We start from the raw sequence: 26,745 nt of genomic DNA, 5'->3' as shown, positions 1-26,745 counted from the left end.
TTTCTTAATATTCTGTTCAACTTAGACCTAAGAATTGCTTTTCCATTCTTCCTCTTGTTTACTATTTACATTCAAAATAGAAGTTTTTGATATGTTACTGGTAAGATGTTATTGATTTAAACATATGGCATAGCTGTTAATAAGTATATGAAGTGCAAAGAAAGATGTGAATTGTACTGCAAAGCCATAACAGAGCACTGCTGTTTGGTTGCTTCTTTTTCTTGTGCCATAGTATCCATATAATTCTACTGAGACTAATTAGTTTAATAAACCATAAAGAAGATGCATATATATTGAAATAAATGCATTCTATATATCAGTCAGCTTCATGACAGTCCTTAAAAAAAACAAAACACAAACAAACCATAAAAAAAGACCCTTAGCCAAACACAAAAGACCCCACTAAAACCAAACCAATCAACAAAACATTTTGGTGATTCTTTTAAAGTAGGTGACTTTGTGCATAGTACTTTTCTCAAGACAGAAAACTGTTCTCAGATTTTGAAAATTTAGCACTTTATAGTTAAACTAAGTGGTTGCAGGCAACAGAAAGATTCTTCATTTTCTCACCTTCACTTTGAGGACTTCAGTGTTGAAAATTGTACACAATTTAAGACACAAACGCACTAGCTCTTGGGCAGAGAAGGTCTAAAATCCTTTGAGATAATTAGTCTAACTCTTCGGCCTAATTAAGATGTCACCCTTATAAAAAACATTATGTGTCTGCCTTTTTTCAGCTTTCAGACAACTGTATTAAAATAAAAAAGAAAAAAAAAAAAAGAGAAAGAAAATCAAACATGAAAATTCAACAGTTAATACCCCCTGGGCCAAAAAGCCCTCTTGGCAAAATGTTCTTGACATCAAAACAAGCTTGTAACTAACTTTCTACCAGACAAATAGATGCACACTTTTTTAGCTGTTCAGTGACATGTGCCTTAGCTAAGCCTTTGGCCTTACTCTCACCTGTATCACCCACTATTTAAGAGGTGATTCATGTCAACTTAGTAATAAAAATAACTTAGTAATAAAATCTTACAGGTGACCCCCCAGAATTCTGCTGCTGAAGATCTGCTACCATGTGAGTTCTAAATGAGCCATTATAACACAGAAGTCTTTTTGGCAACATTCCTATGGCCATACCTATCCATGACATAGGTAAGGGTTTGTTTCTTCCCAATCTTCAATTCAAACAACATCTCTTAACTTAAGGAAGTGAATTTTATGCAAATTGGGAATCCATTCTTTTGTTGTCAAAATCCCTTATATGTGATATTTGAAAAAAATATTCCTTGTAAACTGGATGTTTATAGATTCTGATGCTATAAATTCCATAGTCTGTATAGTATCATGTGGGAATAAAATCCAAAAGTTCTTTACTCCCTATATGAAAATCAGTTTCAAAGTAAATAAAAAGACGATTTATGTTCTTTGGGTTCTTCACAGATTTTTCCCTTTCTCTCCCTTAATTAAATCCCCTTTTGAGTAAACAAAATTTATCATTTGTGCGGATCATTGAAAAGTTATGTTTCAAATTATTTTCCTAACATGTCATCAGAAATCTACATGCTTCTTCCTTTCATTTTATCATATGACAAAAATTAAATACATATCAATTTGATGTAATGACCTACCATATGCTTCTATACCTGAAGTAAAACACAGCAACAATCAAAGATTTCATGCTCTTTCCCTAATCCTTAACATTCCTTCTTTCTGGTCTTCCCTTAGTACTCTGTGCTGAGCACAATTTTATTGAACTCTCACCCTGAATCTGATTTTTCTTTTCCTGCATTGTCACAATAGCAAGACATGTTCACCTTTTTCAATCTATACCTGAAAAGCAATAATAAAATTAGCTAAAAACATGATGAATGTTTGAGCATTATGTATGACAGGCCAAAGTTAATAAACAAGAGTTCTTTTTGCTATCAGCTTTGACAAACATGTTCAGGCTGACTGAAACTCCTAAGGTAGTTGCACAGTTCATCAGTCTCAGAAGGAGATGCTATATCAAAACTGAGATGAGTTAATTAAGATTTGGCCCATTAATATTTCCAAATACTGAAAATTTAAAAGTGGACATTGAAAATTCAAAATTTAATAGGACTGATCTAAGAAACTTGGAGAAAGATTTTCTTTTCCCTCAACTAAAAGAAAAAGGTGGGATTTTTTTTTCAAAACATTTTTTCTTTTTCATCAGGTTTTGTATAGTAACAGCATAATTGTTTCTGAGCTGGAGGTATTATGTCTGTGGCAAAGTTTGCAAGTAGAAAGCCAATAGACAGATTCCAAATAAAGCCATTACTTTTGGCTTCTTTACTGGACTGTTTCTCTTAATGATTGTGCTCTCTGCTCAGCAATACCTAGCACCAGTTTTATCTTATTTATAGTAGAAGTAGTTAGATTGGGATATGCTATAAAATACACCTCTTAAAGGAAAGAAAGACAATGTAAAATCTGTTACAGCAAACAAGATGTCTGAGGATTAAAGAGAGGGAGTGAGGAAGAATTAGAGGAACTTCAAGTTTGTTTTTTTGAAGATGATATGTGGAAATATATTTTCAGCTTGAAGACAGTTCATTAGTTTTTCATTTATTGTTAACTTCCAGGCCTCAATAAGAATAAAAATATGAAAGCTAGACATTTCCAACAGCCAAAACTAAAGAAAACCTCTGACTAAAATTGATGCAAAGTTTGACCTTATGAAGCTGAAAAAGTCTGCCCCGAAATAACTGATGAATAATCTTCTATCTTCTAAATTTTTTCTTAAGTTCTTAATATTTTCTTATTGTATTAATCTTTGTTCCAGTAATGCCAAATAGATGCTGCACATGCCTCATTCGTTGATATCTACAAAGGTCTTAAAATAATACCATCACTATAAACTTATTTAATGCATGGGCCAGAGACAGTAAGGTAAAACAATTTTATAAAAAAAATCTAGTTCAGAAATTTGGATTCTTTTTCTAGCTGCACCAATACATCACTGTAAAAGTTACAAAAGTTAATTAGGTTACAATCTTCCTTGACAAATTTTAAGTAATTAATATTTAGGAATTAAACTTCTACTCCAAGTGAGTCTGTAGCCTTTCCTTATAGTCAGTAGGTATATATGGGCACATCCTAAAGACAATTCATTAGGCTTCTTTGAAATATATTTATTTATTTAGGACTTACTATGAAATCCTAACTGTAGTTTCCTAATTTTCTACCTTAACTGTAGAATGAGCTTATCCACCTATAAGTTATGTAACACTAATTCTCTCCATATTCATGCAGTACCTCTATCTTCATCCACTTAAAAGGAGGCAAAATAACAAAGAAGCAAACTTATTCACTGCAGAAATATTTGGATGTGCCAATATAAAAGTGCACTATGAATTCCAAAGCCTTCAGCCTTTCTGTGTGAAAGAGGAACAGAGGTGTCTATCTATGTTGGAATCTGCCCTATGATCTAACCTCCACTTTATATCTGTACTTCAGATGTGTAAGTACTTCGGAATCTAATTACCAAAACTTCTAATAAACAGGGCCTGGGGCACCCATTGATGATGACAAATTTACTGCTGTATCCAGATGCTGTTTGGCAACCCTGTATCTTTGCATTTGCTTAAGTTTCTCTTCTGCTGAAACATGCTATTGTACAGAACAGAACACACTGTATTCTGCAGGTAATTGTAGTTTAAAGGCATAAGCAGTATATTATTTGCTGTAAGTGCTGGGACTTATGTCCACGTCTGTCACCAAAATCAATACTCATGCTTATCTATTCCTCTTTCCAAAGACCTCTTTATTTATAGGTGATAAAATTCGGCACTAGGTTTAAAAGGCTCTGAATCTCAAACTTAATTAAAGCACCTGTTTATCACCAAACATAACAAGCCATAAATTATATAGATGTTTCAGTTTATTTTGCACTACAAACATGTCACTTTGATCGATATGGATTTGGCTTCTCTTGTGTACAGGAACAGTCTTGAAAGTGACAGCTCACTTTTTTTTTCAGCACAACAGTAGGAAAACTTGATGAATTATTGTCAAACATGATTGACTGGGGGGAAATTTTCAAAGGCACAGGTGCCTGATGCCTATTAGCTATCAGTGGAATGTAGGTGCCTGGCTCCTGTTTGTCTTTGAAAGTCTCCTTCCTAGATATATCAAAAGCCTTAGACAGAGTTGTTTATCTGAATTGGAAATGACCTTCCTTACGCTTAAATTTATAGAAAATTAAAAAGGGCTGTGTAGTAGCTTTATCAGTTAGGAATGTTGGAACTTCTGTTAGAGATGTGGAAAACCTTGCAGGGAATTCCTACTGAAATTCAAAAAAGGATATAATACATTAGAGTTGGAAGATATGATTTAGAGGGAAAAGATTCAGGCTCTAAATTGGTATAGAGAAAAACTAATTAAAGGAGTTGATTCACTTTTGCTAACCTGGAAATTGACCTTAAGAAAATTGAATAAGCTACATACAAAGAGACAATAACCATATCTTGGAAAGGAAAGCAGTAAATTTCAGTTCCTTCAAGATCATCTTAATATTTTTTTAATATGGGGACAGTAGGATATAATTCTGGAATAATAGAAGTTTCTTCTTCTGTGAGTGTTGAGTAAATGGATTGTACTTTAAAAATGGAAGGAATTAATGTCATATGCCTATAGTGTGACAGAAAAAAACCCTTTACCCAAACAATTAAAGTGCAAGTGGAATTACAGTGCAAGGTCTAGAATGCCCACTTTAACATCCAAATTGCTCACTTTTTTCTTTTATTTACCATCTTATGACTGCAAAAATGAAGTACCTTTGTTTTGTATAGATGGTTTCAAGAGATGTCATCTAGAACCTTTGCAGTATTTTTAGTACATCTAAGAGGTTTTGATCAGGCTTCCTATTTGGTAAATGCTCCCTTTTGAGACTGCACAACCCTGTTGGAAATCTCACCAAACTTAGTGTGAATCCGACAGATTAGGACCTGATGATGAGGAAGAAATGTAGGAGCACTTCATAAATCTGGTTGGTTGAATGCAGTGAGAGCAGCCCTCATTTAAATTCCAGGAGATTCGGTGTTTTCTCTTCATCTCTGTTTACTTTTCATCAATAGATCTTTATGGACATAAAATCTGAGTTGATTTTTCTTTATAAAATATATTGAAAAATAATTAATTAAGTGATTAAGTAGGTATTAAGTAGGTACTGCTTTTAAATTAAGTAGGTATTGCTTTTTTAAACCATATTTTTCTCTCAATTAAGGAAATTTTAGCCAATTAACAAAAATAAAACCAGTTCTATGTGATTTAGCTCCCCATCCATTCTTTATGAGTAGAGCAGACTGCAGTGTAGAAATAATCCATTTGGTGGTAATTATTTGAAAATTATTAAATTTGAAATTATTTATAAACATTAATATTAGAGATATTTACATAACTTTGGTTGTATTCTTAAATAATAAACAAAAAGGGAAACATAGTGCTTAACTGACTGATTCACTTTGTTAATTATGACTCACATGCTAGTTTTGAGCTTTGTGGGTAAATTGAGAGGGAAGGTTTAGTTGAGATACTATGACAAGAACTCCTATACTTTGAGGATTATTTCAGAAACTTCTAAATTTGTACTTTTTTCCTACTTAGAAAAGACCTTGTAAGTCTTCTTATATCAGATGTCATTAAAAGTAACCCCTAAGGAGTAAGAGTGAAAGTGTACAATATATTTCAATATAGTATGTAAATTTACTATCTAAATATTTTTCAACATAATAACATTCAAATGCTTAGGGTGCTTTCAATGATATACTTAAATAAAGACTACTTACACTAAAATAAGATAAAAAAATTCTTTCTTGTAGTACTAGTAACTGTAATTCTGCTTGAAAGCTTTTTAAATTCTCACTGCTGCAATTTTGGGTGGATTTGTCTTCCTCTTTAATGTGATCATGAAATACTTTTTCCCTTCTAGTTCAGCTGGATAGTGAGCTAGTAGAAGTTAGCAGAGACATGGAGTTGTTTTTGAGTTTTTGAGTGTGTTCAGTGTCAAATAAATGTTTTAGGAAGCTGCATGTTTGATCCAATGTTGAGTTGAGAAAACTGTTTTCTGAGACATCATCCAAAGATGGCAAAAGTTATTTTGAGAGCTGTTCATACAGGAGAGGGTTTTAGTCTCTTCCTAATAAGACAAGGTATGTCATAAACTTTTTAATTTTTTTTTTCAATATTCACTCAATCAATAGCTAAGTGATCCACAAGTTGCTTTTCAGTAGCATAAATTTCTTACATTTATTTTTTCATGCAAATCATATCAAGGCTCTGAGTTCTGAAAGCTATCATAGTAGCTACTATATGTGCATAAAATCTAGAAAATTTCTATCCTATTGGTCTTACAATAAGGAAGCAAAGCACAGAACTTTGAAGAGATAAATGAGAAAGCAAAACATGGGATCAATCTATTTTAAGTACCACACTGATGCCTTCACTGCTAAACCAGGTGGTCTCTCTTGTCTCTCAGCCAAAACATTTACTCAAAATGGAAACCATATTTATTTAGAACTGCTTTGACATGCTGTCATTTCTAAATTCATTTTTCAAAGATTATAAACGTAGCCACATGGAGGTGAGAGGGGAGGAAGAATGAAAAATGAAAAACAAAACAAGAGCAAGCAACTGATAGGTCTAACGTGGGCCAAAGAATGGTGATGGGGTGTGAAAGAGCAGTTTATACTGATGAGTTTTATACTGTCTTTTTGTCCAACTACTTAAAGTGTTTTAAGTGCAGGACCTTATGTTAAGAAACTGGCAGTTATAACACTTCATTTTTGTTGTTAAACAGTAGACAATCACTTGGTGTAAGCAATTGTCTGAGGCTTGCAAAAGATAAAGCCTTGTTAGGATAGATGTGCAGATTGTGCAGATCTTTTATACAGCTAATCAAACTTCATCTTTAAATTGTTTGTTTGTTATAGTTTTGGCGAGGCTAAAATCCCATAGTAAAAATTCTTATGTTTATGAGATAACACAGCTGCTAGGCAAAAGGCAAAGATTTAAAATTGCTGTTGAGCTGAAATGAGGAAATCAGTTCATAAAACAATAGTTTCTCATGCTCACTCCACTGTGAAGTGTAATCCAAATATCAAGTTAAACCTTTTAGAGTCAGGGAGGGGGGAAAACATCACCAAACAAACAAAACCTCTTCACTTTAATTTCCTTCTGTTATCTCAAGAATATCATCACATTTCTGTAAGTCTGAAATATGAGGTAAAGCTCTAGAAAAGGTTTCTTTTCAACTAAGCACAACAAGATTATCTTGAAATTATTGAGCTATATGAACATAACAAAGATTTCTTATTAATTTACTGGAGTTTAGCAGAGGAGTAGGACTCACATCAAGTAGGAAGTTATTTCCTCACAGGAATATAAAGCTGACAGATAAGCCAAACCTTTTGAATATTTTATTCCTCTATGCCTACATAAAGACCTGAATAATGGCTGCTCCTCATCTGACTTTTTCTTCTCTTCCTCATTTATATTATACTCTGTTGCAATAGCCTTTGTTTTCAATTTTCTAGTAGAATTTAACAATTTTACAGTTTTTGTTTTCATTTCTGTATTCTTTGCTCAGTAAACATCTGCAGGTTTTGATTTGGTTTTGTTTTTTTTTTAATTCTTCTCTTCCCCTTGTTACTGATGGTTGAGTCCTTACAACAGAAGGCTTAGAGGAGACGGCCACAGACAATGTAATGATGAAATTTGGGAAGGATGTGCAGAGTGACTCTGATCATGGCTGTTTTAAAGGATGCTAAACTCATTGCAAAGGGTGCCAGAGGGGAGCCTTTGCTCTCTATGAATAGCTATATCAGATGTTTGCTAACTGTTAATCCCTTCATTAATGAAAAAATATATATGACCTATAGAAGTTAAAATGAGAAACAAACAAAAGACCTGTTAGGAGAGCAACAGTCTTGATGTAGTTTCAATCCATGTATCCTTTGATGTGCTGGGTATATCTGGGGTTTTGATGACGACCTCAGGAAATTTTTGCTTTATTGTGATTCAAATGAATGCTAGCATTGCTTCAGCTACCAAGCTTCACAATTTGTGCTTGCACTCTGATTCAAATCCATTCTTGCAGTTGTCTGTTAAATCAAAATCCCATGTGACTTAAAATAACTTAAAGAAGTAAATTCTGTATCAAACATTAATGCTCCATGTGTGGAATATCTAAAAGAAACTGCTCAGAGTCCTGCACTCTGGCACCACCAACAGTGCAGAACATCCTCCCCAACCTCCAGATTCCCAGAATACATCTATTCTTGTCAATGACAACACTCATCAGAAAACACTGAATTTCTTTTTGGCCCTATGTGAAGAAATAGTAGAGTGCTTTTCATGTGAACTTCCTCACAAAACACACTTTTGTTGTGTTATCTCAGATGACATCACAAAGAAGTGGTAGGTTGTGTATGCTAAGGAAAAAAAGCTCAGCATTGCAAGCAGATTGTTGTTACATGAAGTGCTTCCAAACTTCTATGTGAAATCTTTCTAGCTCTCTGCATTTTCCATGACCCATAATGATGAGTTTTAAGTCAGCCTCTTATCAGAGTCTATGAAATCAAGGAAAGTGCTGAACAAGTGTAATATCTGTGTCCTGATGCTTTCATGCAGCATTTACATGGTGAAAAAGAAAAAATATTTTAGAAGTAAAAGGGTAAAATTAAAATCTGGCCAAACTTTAACTGAAAAATTGCTAACACTACCATTGAATGACAATGAACGAATGACAATGAGCATACAATAGTAGCACAAGCTCTGAGGGCCTTTCCAGAATTTACTTCCTTTGACATTCTGAAGATAAGCATTTGAATACTCAAGAGGTGATAAATCTGCTCTTTGCTCTGATCACATGTGTTTCCTAGATCCTGCTGAGAAACCAGCCAAAGGAGACTTTTCTTTATGCAACATATGGATAAAAGTGAAGCATTCTGCCTTGGGAGGTTATGGGGAAAAAGTTTATAGAGGTTCTAAACCTCATTGGTTAAAGTTGTAGAATTCAAAGGAGAGCAACTGAATTAAAGATGAAACCGCACCTTGCTCTGAGAGTTCTTTAACCACAGATTGCTGTCATGTGGTGCAGCACTGTGGGAAGTATTGGTATATCCTTCTCCTGTTTTTCCAGAGTGACAAAAACATCTTCTATTGTCCATTTTAAGAGACAAATCTCAGATTATCTTTGCCCTTACTGGTTGACTCATTCATCTACTCTAATGTTTTTTACAATGAACAGGAAAAAAGTACTCTTAACTATTGCAAAGATGTCACCTTTGACATATAGTAGTGGAGGGGGCGGGGGGGTCAGGCAAACTGCCTGAACTTACAGGATGAAACCTGCAGACTCAGCAGGCTTTTATTCCTTCCCTCCCACTCTGTTTCCTCTATATCTACTAATAAGAGTATAAAAAAGTCCTCAAACAACACTGCATAAACTCTGATTTATCTGCCCTGTGGGCAGGGTAGATGTGTACTTAATTCCTGGAAATCTATAGATGGCCTGCTACCATTAAAAAGAGGCCATGGAGAAGTGGGAAAGTGGATGGCAAAGACTTGCCTCCAATCACTTTTTCATCCAGTTCTTCTAAATGTTTTGACTTTGCAAAAAAATATTTGATTATAAATCTGTGCTATTTATATGCAGAAATTAAACATGCCAGTAACAAATAGCTGTCTGTAAAAACAGTAGATGACCCCTTAATACAAATACCATGTGAAGGGTACTTAGTTTTATAGATGATTTGTTAGGTGAGGGGATAAAAGCACTGCATGAAATTCCTCAGTGATTTGAATTTGCAACAATATGTAGAAAGCCATATGGATGTTATTGTAGGGGGAGGTGGAAGAATTGGTATCCTTTTGAATTCCTAATGGCTCTGAACATAAACTAGCCCTGGGTGCACTGAAATAATACTACATTTACCAATAGGTATGTGACCCAAAAGTTGATTACCGCTTTTTACTTGGCATTTGTCTGATCTATATTATCACTTCCACCACCATAATCACTACAAGGTGGTTCACTAAAAAAAAAGTATTTCTATTTTTTGATATATTTTCCAGCTCCTGAATAACTTATTCAGGTGTAAAAGTCTTAAATAATTATTTAGGGATATAGCTTATGCTGGCCTGGAACATAAACTGATTCCAAACACTCATTCTCTGCATTTGCTTGATGTCCTTTGCTGTTTAATGGTTCTCAGAATGCCACTGCAGAGAGAGAAACTAGAAAACTATTGAATGTTGAGATTGAGACAATAACAGTGCCAACTATACCTCGGAGAAAATCTGTTTTCTGGATTTTCCTAGCCTTTACCATGCAGTTTACAACTCCTCAAACACAACAATTCCTTTTTTAGACAAAATAAGACACATATTTAAAAGTCTGTTGTTAGTGGAGATTTTTAAAAATGACCAGTGGTGATTCCAAAGTTGATTTCACTTCCAAAGCACATACTAATACTGGGAACAATTCCAGTATGGGATTAGTGTAGGAAAGACAGATAAAGATTAAAATGAATAGTTCCACTTTCAAATACTGTTTAACAGGAAGTATGTCCCTTTAAAAATCTCAGTCTTGGCAAACACTCTGTTGACAAAAATTATAAAGTTATTCTATTCTTGTGCAAGATGTTTTCTTCATGTCTGGCACACAATATGTTGAATTCCCTTAGTGCATGTAAACATTCTACTCAATAAACAACCTTAGTATATATGATGTTACATATTTGGATAGAACATTTAATATTTTATATTGTGAAGAATTTTCAGTTCATTTGTAAGGCAAATAAACCAAATTCAACTGCATCTGAAAATTGCTACAAAAGAATTAGCAGACAGTGAATGGCAACAAGCAATTGCACAGCAACACTACAGATTTGGAGAGACTACACTGATTAAGATGAACAGGGAAAATTATACACCCTCACAAAAGGAAAAGCAGGGATCACAAACTGATGTTACTTGACAGCAAATGAAAAGTAAAACAAAGGAAAGTGGGGTTTTTTTTACACATATATACTTAGCTAAACTGTGGAACTCATTGGGAAAATATTGTGGATTTCTTGTAATATAAAAAAGTAATAATTAAAATTTGGATAAATTAAGTAAAGACAAGCCCACCCTTGGGTATACTAAATAGAATGATCCAGTTGAAACTTTCCTGTACAGCAACTCGCTAACAGTAAAATTTCTGCAGTATGGGATTTTGTGCCATGGAAGTATTACTTTATTCTTGCCCTATTTTTAATATTTTTCCTGGGCACACATACCTAGTTCAAGTGGACATCAAGTGTTCTAGACCCAATTGATCTTCGAGATGATCAATCTTCTCTTCTGTTCTTCTGTTCTAGAGGCAAAGATTTGAATCCCAGCTCTTCAGGAGAACCTGCAGGAGGACAACTATACATGCAATTTGGTTTGTATTTTAAGTTCAGACAGCGCAGTAGGTTGGGTTGTATTGGACTCAATTTGTCTGAGAGACACATTTTTAAAAAAATTGTGAGAATTTAAGTCTTTGAGATTTTAAAACATAGTCTTCAATATCTTTAGGTTAGAGAGAAAAAAGAGGAAGCTATTGATTTAAGGAAGGTGATAGACCTCTAGGAAGGCTAAGTTCAAATTACTGGCAAGTACAGATTCATATCCCTCTCAAGTGACTAAATCAAATAAGGATTTTGACTTCTGTTTTGGCTTTGGTGTTCTGAGGTACCATAAAGTGGCAGAGAAAATATTTCAAAGAATAACAGTAATAATTTAATAAATCTGTATCCATGGAATGGGGCAACTTAGTGAAACTCCACAGCTGTTAGAATTTTATCACTTAAAAATCTTATTTTGCTGGCTATATTCAGTTGCTATAACTTCTCTTCTAGTTCATGTATTGATCATCTATGCTTTTAAATGCCTTAAAACAATGAGAAAGTTCTTTTTACCCATATTAGATAGAAAACCTGAATTAAAAGATTTTATTTATTTAAGTGGCTCAGTTGTGTAGTAACTGTAAAGTCTTGAGTGTACTTGTAGCAGTTACAGGTAAAGCTGCTTTGCTACAAGAAAATAAACCAATAGCTTTACATGAAAGAGTTTGGCTGTCACACAAATCAGGGAAAGAACTGACAAATTTCATGAGTTTTCACCTCACTTATGAAATATTAATAAATAGCAAGAACATTCAGGAGAAAATATTTACGGTTTTTTGTTAGTCCTGGATGCCTTCATTTCTTTGTACTCTGGCTAAGTTTACAAATATTACATTTGATTTTCAGGAATGTTTGGTGCTTCAAAATCCTCTAAGATAAAAATTGGATTTCCAGGCCCCCGAAGAGCTACATCATTTGCATTCAGAGGTTGAAATTAGTATGTCTGGAATTCTTTTGGACACAGATTTTTAAAATTATTTCGTCTGGTAGCAAAAGTTTTCAGAGCCAAAATATATGAGAGAAAAGTCAAACTTGGGAGGAACCTGATAGTCTATACCCATAAAGGTAGGAGTCTTTACCCCACCACGGAGATGGACTCTGATACTCTCTACATTTGCACAAAATGCTGGTCATTCATGGCTAACACTTTCTGTTTTGCAGTGAACTGCTGCCACTGATTGATCTTGACAAATCAGTTCCTAAAAAGGATAATCCTTTTAATGCACAGAGTGTGCTGGGTCTGGCATTGTCAGGCATTCATTATTTGTACAGAAACACCTAAAATATTTTCTTGAGAGGGGAAACACCCTCTGCTGCAGGTCCAGTAAAACAGGCTAATCAGGGGCAGGTTTCATGTCTGTCTGCCAAGTTAGAAACAGAGCCAGTGAGTATAGCACATACCTCTGATGCATTCAAGTGTGCACCTGGTGTTAGTTAATTGGGTGAAGACTTTTTGCCTGTGGGTGGAAAGGATTTGGTGACAGAAGGTTTTTCTATTCTCCCACTACCCGTACCCACAATGAGAATGTTTGACTGGCTTATTTTGCAAGACGGTCTGGTTCAGGACTGGGGAATGCTCAAGGTTAAAAGGAGAGGTATTTGATTTACAAAAAATAAATAAGCAGGTTTTAGGATACATAAGACAAATAGAATTCTTCTCTCAAGTAAACCTTAAATTCTCACTGACATGGAAATTGAGAGTGAAGTAAGAAGATTCATTACAGTGATTTTATTGCTGATTTTTCCAGCAAGGTATTTGGAAGTGGGTAAAACACAGCTGGTTTCTTTTCCCACTGCATGTGTCTACACAGAGCATAGGGGCATGGCTACTGGAAAACAGCACACTGGTTTCTGACAAGGATAATAAATAAATGACAGTGTAAAAACTTTCCCAGATATAAAGAATGCTAGAAATATTTAACAAATTCAGATTCACAGCAACCATCTATTTTGGTGCTCTTTTACAAGAGAGGGAATGGAACCACAGAGCTTTGAGTTCCAGATCCTGCACACTGCTCTGGGCTACAGAAGACCCTGTGGAGTGCAGAAGTTGAAAAGTCCTGTTCAGAGACCCATTGTGACTTACAGGTCAGATATGGAGTCACATGGTAGGCAGCACAAATGTGCTGCTGCTCCTACTGTACTGGAAGGACAGCTGTGACCAAGCTAAGGTACAAAATAATGTAACTTGTGAATGTAAGGGGTATTCCTGCTTCATGCCACTTTTCCAAGCATGTTTATTAATGCTCATAAATAGTGGGAAGCAATCATTCTGAGTCCTCTAGCTGAAACCAAACTGCAAAGCAGTAAATGATTCAACACACTGACAAAATATGAAAACCTTCTATTCCACCAGAAAAGGTGGGAAAGCTTAGTGTTAACAATAGAATTGCAATTTTACTACATCCTCATTAACTGCCTAACTCACCTGTGTACTAACACATCGAGGAGTATTGTGAGATGAGCCCATAGAGAATTTCAGACTTTTAAAAAATTTATTTTTTAATATTTCATGAGCAGGCAAAATTACAAATAAAAGAGCTTGCTAATAAGTAACTGGGAGGGCTGTAGGGGAGATTTAGAAGGAAACTGTAATGATTGATGATACTGCATTAAAAGAATCTTTGGATTTCCTCAAATGTAGAGAGGGTTATCGGGAAATCTGAAAAGTCGGGTAGTTACAGGTGGTATGAAATTTAACAGAAAGTGCTGCATTCTTCACCCAGGATAGAGTAATCTTGCTAATACATATAAAGAAGGGGAGAAAAGGCTGGAAAGCAGAGAAAGAGAACTGTGGTTTTGGGTTGAGGGCAAGTTGAACAAGAATGTAACAGAGTGCATCAGGAACAGCATCACCTGCCAGTCGAGGTAGGTGATTGTCCCACCCTGCGCTGCACTTTGTGGCCTCATCTCATCTTGTATGCAGTACAAGAACATCAAACCATTAATGTGTTCACAGCCAAGATTGTGAAAGGTCTGAGGTCACTTGGCTTGTTCAGCCTGGAGGAGACAGAAGGGTGACCTCATGGCACCTTAGTGCTTCCTTGAGGGGGACTGTGGAGGGCAAGATCCTGTGGTGATCAGTGATAGGACCTGAAAGAATTGAAACAATCCGCAAGGTTCACTGCAAAGGGGAGGTTTAGATTAGACATGAGAGAAGGCTCTTCAGTAAGAGAGGGGTCTGTCACTGAACAGTCTTCACAGGAAGTACTGGAGAAATCAAGGAGCATCTGAACAGCAGTGTTAGTCATATGGTTTAGTTTTAGGTAGAACTAAAAGAGCAGGGAGCTGGACTTGATGATACCTATGGGTCCCTCTCAACCTGAGATATTCTAGGGTTCCATGATTTCTGAAAATGTGGAGCCAATTTCAGTAATTTTAAATGGTTGCCTAAGAGGTTCTAATTGGTCTGTGTTACTATGATCTTCAAGTAAAAATCTTTTTTTTGTCTTTTTTAAAAGGAAAATAAGTCAGTTTACTGTCTTCAGCATACTGAAGACAGCCCTGTTTGGAAAAACTGCATTTATTTATAGAAGGAGGCACATAGATCAAATGCTAATTGAATAAAATAAGAAATTCAATTCTCTTTGAAAATGATATATGTTTCTCCACTGTAAAAATGCAGATAGTCTTGTACAAGTGAAGTTTGTCATATTTCTATTTTTTTTTTCCATTTCCTTTGATTTATATGTTTTTTACTAGAAGGTGGAAAAGGTATTAAACTTTTCAAAAAGAAAGCTGTCAGGATCTTGTCAGTATGCTAAGGTGTGAAGGTTGTAACCATGCATACTGTGATTTTAGGCTGTGGCTTAGGAAAGCAGATAAAGAGCAACCTAAGTGAGTATCTGAGTCACCTCTTTGGAGTGACACATTTGAAAGAACTGTCTCCTACTTAATGTGTCCTTGTCACTGTATATATCATTCATCATCTAAAATGAATCAGCTTAAACTCTGTCCCCCTTCCTAACCATCTGTTCTTCAGCCTGAGAGAGAACTGGAATTTGTGTGGAATATCTGAAATATTTATTTTTCTAGTATGTGAAAAATAATAATTATTCTCAGAAGAAATTTTATGAAATTTAATTCAAGGAGTTGTCTCAGGATCATTAAGATAGCTACTAAAGGGCGAAAACACAGTAAAGCCTACACATTTGTAAGTGTCAGGACATTGAAGCTCTCTGCAGTCTTCTATAACCTTCAAATGGGTAGGTTTAGGAGAACACAAAATATAGTCACACTGTCCTGGTCATTCCCACCTTTTTAGCATTTTCTCTCCCCAAATTGCCAGGCTGTGGGGACTCCGATTCAAACTTGAAAGAGGAAGCCTTTTTACTCAATGCTTAGTTCTGGTTCTGCTTGCTCATTCTGCTCCCAGTCTCCCTATTTAAAGATTAGATCAGGAATGAAGTTTAACTTACTGTCCCTTCTGAAAGAGTTGGTAATATCCTTTTCCTGAGGAGAATCAAATGATTAGGAAAGTCATATATGTCTCTGTTAGCAGCATTCAGCAACAGGGAAAAGTGTCAGGGGTTAAGGTATTGGAGCAACTGTTGGGAGATTTTGAAGTGAATTTCCAATCACGTGTGTTTTCAGTCTTTTCAGGTTGACAATCAGATGAAGAAGCTACACTCTTACAACTCAGCCTGATGGGAGCCCTGAGGTCTCTGCAATGTGTTGCAGCACTGGTAATTCTAAGAATTTTATTACAGATTCCTAATTTCTTTTTGATCTTTCAGAGGTGACTGGGATAGTGAATAGTTTCAGCAGTGGTATAAAGACACTGAAAATCCTTGTAGAAGAACAAAAAAGGAAAAAACAATTTTGAGGTAAGAGAAGACACGACATGTTGCCACATCCCACACTTAAGGATGAAGTACTATCAGTGGTTTGGGTGACTGTCATGATGCTTAGATAACAGGGTTTGAGGGATCACCTGCACTTTTTACATTTCAAGAATGAAGACAGCTTTCAGATTCCACTGGAGCTACATCTGCTTTGAACTTAGTCATTCACTACAACAACAACAAAAAATCTAGCACAGGAAAGATAGATTCAATTAAATATTTTCATCTAATTAAAAAAAGAAGGTTGAATCAGGAATCCAAAATAGGCCATGAGGTTTGGAGGGCAAGTTACAGTGCTGAGATACTGAATTATAACTATAATAATTTGAATGGTGGATTACAGGATACATCAGTCATTAAGTCATGGATGTATGTATTTGTGAAAATGGACAATCTGCAAAAAGGAAGGGAGACTAGATATTGAAAATTTATTTGCTAGTGTCAGTGACTCACCTTTTTTATTAGATAATTTTTTTCAGTTAAAAACCTAAATTTGTATTTTTTGGGGTGGTTATTTGCATGAAAAATAAGTTTATTGTTTCTGTAAAAGTTGTGGTCTATGTTCATGCACAACCCCAGTGATCTCAAAGTCTTCTTGTAAACCTTGTTCAAGTGCAGTGAAGCAGAAGACTTGCCTGAAAATTTAAAGTGTCATCTAGACTTTGTGAGGATGCACACTAATATCACTTCATAAAATAAGAAATATTAAAAATGTCACCAATTAGAATTGTGAATTGGCCTTAAGAATGTTAGCATTCATGCATAAAAAATTATTACAAATTAGTATGACTGGCCAAAAAGGTCCATTACCCAAGTTTGATTGTCTCTAGTAAATACTTAAAGTCAATTTGATACTTTAGATCAAAAGGAGAAAGAGCAATAACTTGAGAATAAAAATAATATTATCTTTCCATCTTAAGCAGGTTAAAAGCTATTTTTAATACCAGACATACTGCGTGTGTCCCAGTGGACTCTCTCCCTTTATTCAAATAAAGTTGCAGGACTCCTCTCTCTCCTTTTTTCGACACTGCTTTTCATAGCATTATTTTCTGTACGTCTCTAATTCAAAAAGAAAACATATATTAGTGTACTTTATATATAACACATTTTGAGAAGCAGATCTGATCCTTTGCTTTCAGTGAGTAGCAACTTATTCCATAGCAATTCCACAAAATATTGTGTAGCTGCTCTCTTTGGAGAAAAGTGTTTTATAGAGTGAGAAAAGGAGGAAGAGAATATGGTTTTTGATAATTGCCAACATTCTCAGGATGTTCATAAACACATACTTAAACATTTATACAGGAAGATAAGCTTTGAAAATGCAGCAATATAAAATAGTCTTCCAGATGCATTAAAGAAAATTACAAAGGAAAACAACTGTTCCTTGATAAGCTGACATAAATAATTTCAGTTTTACACTGGAGAACAAAAACTGAAAGTAAATGTTGCAGCTATAGGGGTTCTGCCAAAGCAAAGCTGCCACATACATTAAAAGTAAGTCTCAATATAAGGGAAAATAATTTCTCATACCTGTGTAAAATTATGGCTCAGTCTTTAATTGCAAGGAATTTCTGAATTGAAGGTGCAGAGAAAGTACTCCAGATTAATGCTGCATGCTGGCTACTGGTGTTTAGATTGCATCTTGCTGACCACATTTGTTTAATCTATTCACTTGAACTAAAATACAGAATGTGGCTGAAGTCTGAAATGATACAACATACAAAAGGTAGGACTTTATGTCCATTTTGGGTTTTTTTCCTGCAATACTTGAAATCACTGATAAGCTTTGAACAGGGATTTTTAAAGAAAAAAATACATTGAAGTTTATAAAGGTACATTGAAGTAAATACACTGAGCATGACAAGCTGTTTGACCTGTATGCGTTTTTTACATATTAATCTACATTTCTGAGTTTTCAACCTCAAGCATAAGCTCTAGGAAGGAGCTTCAGTATTTCATCATCAAGGTCATTACACTTTGAGCAGTGATATTATTGGTGTGAAATGTAACCAAAGAGTTTTTCAATCATAATCCTGTGTTTCCATTGACTTATTAAGACCACTAACACTTGTAAACTTCAACAAGCAAAGGACTCAACACTCAGCACCTTAATTGTCTTGCTTCCTCTCAGGTAATTCTCAATTAATTGTTTTCTGTTATTCTCCTTTCTGAATAATTTTTTGACTTTTAATTTTCATTTCTGTGGCTGTCAAAAAATCACCAATCATTTTTCTAAGCTGATGATACTAGAGTGTATGTGTACACTTCACCTTGGCCAAAGAATTCTGATAGCATTCACAATTCATATGGAACTTAATCAAGACATTTAAAATGGACATTTTCAAATCCCAAACAATTAAAATGAATAATTAACTACCTAAAAAATCTAGGTTTTTTTCCCCTTAATAGTTAGCTTGGGGATAAATACAATGAATGATAAAATAAGCTCTGTAAAATAGTTTTAAATAATTGTTTATAAAAATCTGTCACCAAGTCTTCAGTTATTGTAAAGGAACTCAAAAGTAATTCTGTTCTATTAAACTTCATTGCACCTAGATGAAATAAGAAGCAGTTACAACTTGGGTTAAAATATTTGACACATTACAACTGGTCATATACTTCTTAATTTCTCATATCCTTCCTTTCTACTTCCCCGTTCACTTATTACTTTTATCAGAAGCTAATTAGGATGATCACAACAGGAAATGGCAGGATTTTCCAAAGTGATCACTTTTCCTTTTTCTTTTATGAGAGACTTCAGCTTTCTATCAGATCAATTAGTTGATTGGGCATCACTCCTCTAACACAGCTCACTTACTAAAAAGCTCTCATCTTAAACAAACTGTCACAATCTTTCACTTTAGATTGAAGGCTGGAGGCTCATAATCAGCCTTTGATTCTGTTTCTTTGAACATTCTTATCTGGAGATCAAACTGCATGTAATGCAATCTCCATCCACATGAACAAGAATGTTACCAAAATAAACCTGCTCTGCTATCCCTCTCCTTTCTCACTTTCCTTGCCATAGTGATAGCTGAAAAAGTATATTATTTACAACAGAGTAAGAAAATGAGAGCAGGGGGAAGCCCTCAATTAGGTTGAGCAAGATTGAAAGGGAATTTTAGATTCATATGGTATTTTAACTTCTGTGTTGTTATTGAATCCTGCATTTGATTACATTGTAGTTGTGCTATCAATAATCCCCTATATAAATATACAATATTGTACTAGCAGAGACATATAAAGGTGATTATAAAGAGGTCACACAGTATAAAAAAAAAACAAAACAGATATTATGTAGCTTAGTGCCTTTTAGAACTGGTCACCCATATACTTTTAAAAGTATTTGAGATATGTTTTGACTTGAATGTGTCTTTTAATATCCTATTTCATAGAAAGACTCCCAATAACAAAGTAATCTAAAGTGAAGTAAGGGCTGAATAGTTAAATATTGAGTCATTTTATGTTGGAGTATTAGTGCATCTGTGATAAATATACTTTATTTACTTAAAGACAGTACACTTTTTCACATGTACTTTTCTAGGTATTTTCTTTTCTTGTGTGCATATTAGGTCTGCTAAGCAGGGCTACTCCATAGATTATAAGAATGGCATTTTCTAAATGTGAACAAGGTAAATACATGACATTATTGTGAAGCACAAGCATTGCACAAGAGAGTGCCATTTCTCTCCATAACAATGGAGTAGCTATGTAGTGGTCTGCTTTAAAATAACTATCAAATTTTACATTTTCAGAGCAAAAACCTCATTAAACACAAAATTAGAAATTTCCAATGCTCAGGCAGACCAGTCCCAAGCTCTTTATTAAAATATCAAGAGTTGTGAGTGACACTGCAGGAGAATGAAATACATTTAAGGAAGTAAGCCTAAAGTATTGCAGGATGAAGGTTTTAATAGTGAAAACAGAAACTCTAGGGAAGGAACTTGTATGAGTAAACCTCAACACAGCACTTCTCTCTTCATGTTTAGTCATGTAGAACTTTCATTTACTTTTGACAAAGTGAGAAGGTACGAACAAAGTGATGTCACAGGTATCAACATTCATATTTGAAACAAGCAAACACAAGAAATGGTAACTTGGATATTTATGCAGTGGAATGAGACAATAAGAAGCAATTTTAATTAAGATTTTCAGCATTTCAATAGTATAATGATACATAATATGCTGTTCAAGCAGATAAAAAAACCCTGAACTTTAGGGAGGAGGTGGAACATAAAGCAAAAAGATGTTTTTAGGGAGGTGTATGACAAGTAGTGGTCAGTCTTGGCAAATCTTTTTCCTAAAATTCAATAGACACCCCTAGATGATGCAAGTGGCTTTAGTTTCCTGGTGTTGCTGATTGTGGCTTGTTGAAATCAAATTAGTTAATTAATTAATTAATTATCTTTGAAATCTTTTTCTCCATAGTGGTTAAGGAAGAATCGGATTCCAGCAGACTTAGTTCAGCTGCTGAGCACTTTAAAGCAATATTTTCTGTTGTTGTTTTGGTCTTAAGTACAATTTCTTGCATGGTTTATGTCTAATCTATTATACAGAAATTCCCTAACTGAAGTTTTTCTAAGTAACAAACGATGATCTCCTAGGTCTAAGAATAGTTCTTTCCTATAGTAAGAAGGCAGACAGAATTGTAGATTAGTTTGAAATCAAGAAAACTGTGGAAGTTTCTTGATGACCTGACTAGACTTTTTGATTAATTCTCTTAAAAAAAAATTGATTTTACATCTGAACAAATGAAGCTGAGGTGACATTTGACCAGTGTCTAAGTAAGGGAGGGAGGAGGTGAAGGCAAATATAGAAAGAAGAGCATTGATCAACTAGACAAACACACAGGATATTTTTAAGAGTATGAAAACATAAACAACCTTTCCATCAGTAACTGCATAATTTCTGAACATTATCCTGTCAGACTAGACACTGTTTCCATCTCACCACACATACACACAGATACAAAGAGTTATCTCTGGACAGGTACATGATTCAATTGTACTTGGGCCTGACTGGTTTCTCTGTCACTTTTCTTGAGTGTCCTTTTCACTTTTTTTTTTTTTAATTAATTAGGAAACTGCATTTAAATGTTGTCTTAGCAAAATAAGGCATTTGACCAGATGATTTCCAGAAGATTAACAAGTTTTAATGCTCTCTTTGAGTTTGTCATGTGACAGTAAATGGTCAGTAAACAGTCCCTTGAATTTCTCAAAACCTCATTTCCAAAGCCTTTATTTGTGACTTACTTGCAAAGAACAGACCTGAGTATCTACTTTGTTTGAGAGATTGCTGTAGATCAAGGCTGTCCTATCCATCTGGGTTACTGGAAAATTTTAATTTCAAAATTGGTCTGATAGGCCACATTGAAAATGTGAAGGGTAGTCTGCCCATTATGTTTCTAGAAGATACTTCCAATAATAACAGAGATCATAGCACAGCAAAAAGGTCTATTGCTAGAGGAGATTCCAAAGAAGAAGGGAAACCTTTTATTTCCTAAAAGTGTATTTTGCCTTATCTCACCCTTGTTAAAAATTGATTCATGAAACTCCATCAAACAAGGACTCTACAGGCTTTAGCAGTATCTTATAAGGAAAAAATAATTATAATTTGTTATTAACTGTACTTACACTGGGAAACTGCATGAGCTTCTACCAAAATTTATATTTTAAGTAACTATATCACATGTAACTATAATGTAATTTGAAAATGTGAAGACTGAATGTGGAGAAAAGGGGAAAGGAAGAAGAAATGTAGGCTAAGAGCTCTCCTCTATTAGTAGCGCAGATGAAGAGACTGGATGAGAGCAATAAGAACAACTTCTCCTCTGAGAGATGATCCTGATGAGCATTGAATACTTGCAAATCTAGTTATTTGCAAATCTGTGTCATGGCAAGAGCTAATGCTCTCTTATCCCACTAAAAGTAAGTAACAGTTGTAGTCAATATATAGCTGGTTCTTCCAACATACATGGGGAAAGGAAGAAAGGAAATTTTGATAGGTAAATGTAATTTTCTTTCATAATCCTTTTCTATACTAGAGATGTAAAAAATGGGAAATGTGCCATTCCTTAATTTGTAATGGGCACAAGATTTTGTGGAAAAAAAATAGGCTATTATGGCTGTGACACCTAAGATATTCTAATTTACAGAATTTGACCTCTGATGACTCCAGAGCTGAGAAGCCACAAACTGTAATTAATGCTTTTTGCCCCCCCTCTGCACTGACTGCTGTGGTGTTCTAAGTGGAGAAGTAGAACTATGTTATTTCTAACTTTTGTTTTTGCCAATGCAATCTCCTGACCACATAGAAAATAACTCATTCTAACATTTCTTTAGCAAATCCACTTCAAAATATTGCTGAAACCTTCATAAAGTACATTTAAGGTGTCTTAAAATTTCTGAACTTTTTCCTACAGCTGTGAAATATCCTTTTATTCTAGTCTCATTTTGATTCAGGAAGAGCACTGCTTCTGTGAGTGCTTTGAACATGAGGGTATTCAATTACTCAAAGATGGATATATCTAGTACATTTGTGATAAACTGTTCTGTTGTGTGAGTTTAAATACTGAAAAACACCACTGTTGAGGCAGACAATTCAGCTGTAAGCCAGCTTGCATCCATATAGATAAAAAGCAAAAAGAAATTCTCACATACTGTAAATATTCATTTATTGCAATTATCTATAAAAACATTTGCAATGGATGCAGTATTATTATTTATTCTATATCACAATGGACTACTCTTTAAATCTTTCATAATAATATTATTATCAGCTTAATCAGTTTGCATTGCTAAAGACTCAAAAGATCTTACTTTGTAAAGTAATTTTAGAAAATGAGCATAAGAGTACATGAACTATTCTAAAATAAAACAAGTCTATGTGGATGCAATAATTTTAATTTTTCCTTCTCATTAAAATACAAATTACAAATACCTCCCATGCTACTGCAGCACTTCAATAGTAATATTATCATTTTGCCTAGACAATAAAAAACACCCCAAAGTTTTATGCTAATGACAGAAATTATGTATGAAATAAGCATATGGCAATAGTATATAGTATTTGGTTTTACTGGGATACATGTCAGGAAAGCAGTGGATTTTTATGAACTTAATTGAGATGAGCATGACTCACCTGTTTTTTGTATTACATTTTTCAAAGCTGTTCAGTATATGTGTTTATTTTCCTAGTCTTTTTGATAAAGTTCTGTTCACGACACACAATGGTTTAGAATAACTCACTAGGCATAATTCACTCACTAGGTTCTCATAAATGATTGATTCTACTGAGGATTGCTTTAGGAATGTGGTTTCTGTCTTGGCCAATGCACAAGGCACCATCAGAACAGATGTGACTTGACTTGAGTGCCCAGGTGGAGATAAGGCTGTAACAGAATCATTTTTTCGTCATCCTTGGACATGTAAGTCAGATATTGTCCAACAGTATAATACTTTCAACCATTGCTAGTGACATAGTAAGCCTGGAGCAAATCACAGGAGAGAAATATTATTTTCTGGCTTTTAGTTTTGGCACTCTTCACCCAGTTTGCATTTTTCTTCAAACCTGAATTCTCTCCCACCCTACAAATGTTATTACATGGACAAAATACACATAGCCACTCTAACATAATGAGGAGTTAATTCTAGTAATTTAATAGAAGGATGTATGCTTGTTAAATCAAATATTCACATATCCAAATGTTTCGGGAGTGTAATAGAGAGGAACCGATATGGTTTTGTTAGAGATGGCAGGATTTGTTCTGGTCTCAAAAGCTGGGCAACACTGCTTGCAGTTCAGGCATAGACAGAAATTAATTAAAATATACATTTTCCAGTAGTCTGCAAACTCTGTGCTTCTTAGGCTAGTACATATGACAGTTGTAGGTAGCAGATATTTTGGGTGAACAATGGCAGGACATGACTGTTTTACTATCAAAAGAATTATTTACTGCTTTAAGTACCTGGCTTTCTGAGAAGAAAAAACATGCAGTGCTAAAGAGCAAAACAGTGAGTTTCCAAAGGGTGCTGCTCCATGAAAATTAAAAATAATAATTAAATTTACTCTTGTATTAACAGGTTGTATGTAATTAATATACTTTTTATCTTCCATTAAAAAAACATAAAATTATTCACAATTCAACAGTGAATATAAATGTCTCCCCTCATCTCATTTTAACTTTTAGGCATGGTTAAAATGGCTACAGTTTTAATCTTCTTTCTTTGAATTTCAAATTTTTCTCTTTAAATTTTAAAATTATTTTTCTAATTTTTAAGCAAATTACAAGCCACAATATTTTTGTGAAAAAGCAATTCAGTTTTTTTGAGAAATTTTAATTTTTTAATTTCTCAAAGAAGAAAATCTCAAGGTCGAGCATGAAAATAATAAAGAATACTTACTTATGTTGCTGCTGATTAGTCTTCATTAATTTTCAACACCTTTTAAAATATAAATATTTTTAAATAGAGTGCTTAATGGAAGGCTAAATTTGTTTTGAGTATCTAAACTGCTTTCAGGTAGGAAGGGGTAAATTTGTGAGGTTTGTTTAACTTCATGAGAAGTGATTAATTCATAGAGTTTGTCTCCATTATTTAAATGGTTGTTTTTCCTTATTCTTTTATGTAGAAGCATTAGTCTTGAAGGTACTTGTCTAAATTTACAAACTATAGAATTAAAATTGACATAAATATGTTAGAGATGTAGAACCAAAGTCGAGAAACTAATTGGCTTCCCAAGTTCACACAGACTTTGGGCAGAAATGCTCAAGTCCAAGATTAATGCTCTATCCCCCAAAGATGTTCTGAGCTTTGTCAAAGCATTTAACAGAGAAAAGCTGTCCTACTATGAGCTATATAGTAGGTGAAAGGAAAAAGAAAAGCATGTCCAGACTGGAAAGTGTGAAGCTGCTAAATTCTTGATGTATTAACAAAATTTGAAATATTTAAGTCAATATTCTTGCATTAGCCTTCAACTACAACATGGATTTGAAATCAATACAATGAAGAATGTATGTTGTGGTTCCCATTGGACCAAACTATATTTATATATCTCATGGAATTTTAGCTGCTAAAATCTGTAAAGACCTAGGATGTGTGGAATAATTTGTAAGCCTGCAGTAATCCAGACTTGAAAGTATGGAGGAACAGATAACAAAGATAAAGGGTGGGGATGTATTGATCAGAGTGATATTAAAATGATTGAATTTTTAAAACATATCTTTTATTAAATAAATGTGGAAATTTCAATAATATGATACTTTTAGAGTTCTATTTTATATAAAAAAATATTTTTCTTCTGTGAAGAAGGAAAAAGTTAGTTTAGATATGAAGATGCAAACCCCACAATGATGTAAGAAAAATACTTAAAGAAAACACAGCCATAGCAAATAGCCACTACTTTTTTTACCTGCCAGAGCTTTGACAAGGCTAAAACAGCAGTTTTAAAACTTCAAAGCACTTCTTCCTTTATAATGCTTTTTATGCTCTAGCCAAGGACCGCGCAGCTAATCGTGGTACCAGGTAGTTGTTATTTCCATTACTTTTTGAAATTGTAGATAGCATTTTCATTTTGGAGAAAAAAAATGTCTCACCTGGATCTGAGCATGATTAAATCACAGTTCTATACCTGGAGTTAGATAATGACCTAGCCACTGGGGTGAAGAAATGATGAGAATATCACAGAGATCCCCAAGATGCAAAAGATCCAAGAGCCACAAAAGTGAATAGGTTGAAAATAGACTTTTCCTGCTACCCTTTCCACTTTTCTGCTACACTTTCCACTGCCTACACTTGTCCTTTTGTCCACAATCATTGTGCAGTACTAAATCAAGAGTGTTGCCTGGACTGGTTTCCTTCTCCAAATGACAAATTTGTAAACCCTTTCCAGAAGCCTATATATATCTTGAAAACAAAATTCCTTGACTTCTTTTTTTTTTTTAATTTTTCTTATAGATACCTTATCTTCTTTTTTCTCTCATATATATTTTTTTTTTACTGCAGTCCAAATAATACAAGGATAAACTGGATTCTACCGTGGTTCTTTCATCATCAACAGAATAATAATTTGCATTCTAATTGCAACTGTTTTATTATTCATGACCAATCAGAAAGAACACTGAGTATTTTAAAAACCTCAATTAAATTTCAAGGCTCACAGTGTGAAAGGGGTGGGTGTGGGAGTGTGGAACAGTCATGATTTGTCTCTAAAAACCACGAGCAAATTTGATTGCACAGACAGAAAGAATCCCCACAGGACCATTTTATAAAGCATTTTTCCAGATTCTTTTGTGCTGTCAGTCTCTGGATTAGAGAAATAACCTTACTGCTCTCTACCACAAAACTTCTCAGATCAAAGCTGAATTAAAAGTGAACTTTTCATGGAACTTCACAGAATGTAAGTGCAAGCTGTAGTCTTAGTAAGCATGACTTCTTATCAGATAG

Source organism: Molothrus ater, chromosome 6, assembly GCF_012460135.2.
Source record: "Molothrus ater isolate BHLD 08-10-18 breed brown headed cowbird chromosome 6, BPBGC_Mater_1.1, whole genome shotgun sequence".
NCBI classification, from domain to species: Eukaryota; Metazoa; Chordata; class Aves; order Passeriformes; family Icteridae; genus Molothrus; species Molothrus ater.
This window is presented reverse-complemented; position numbering follows the sequence as displayed.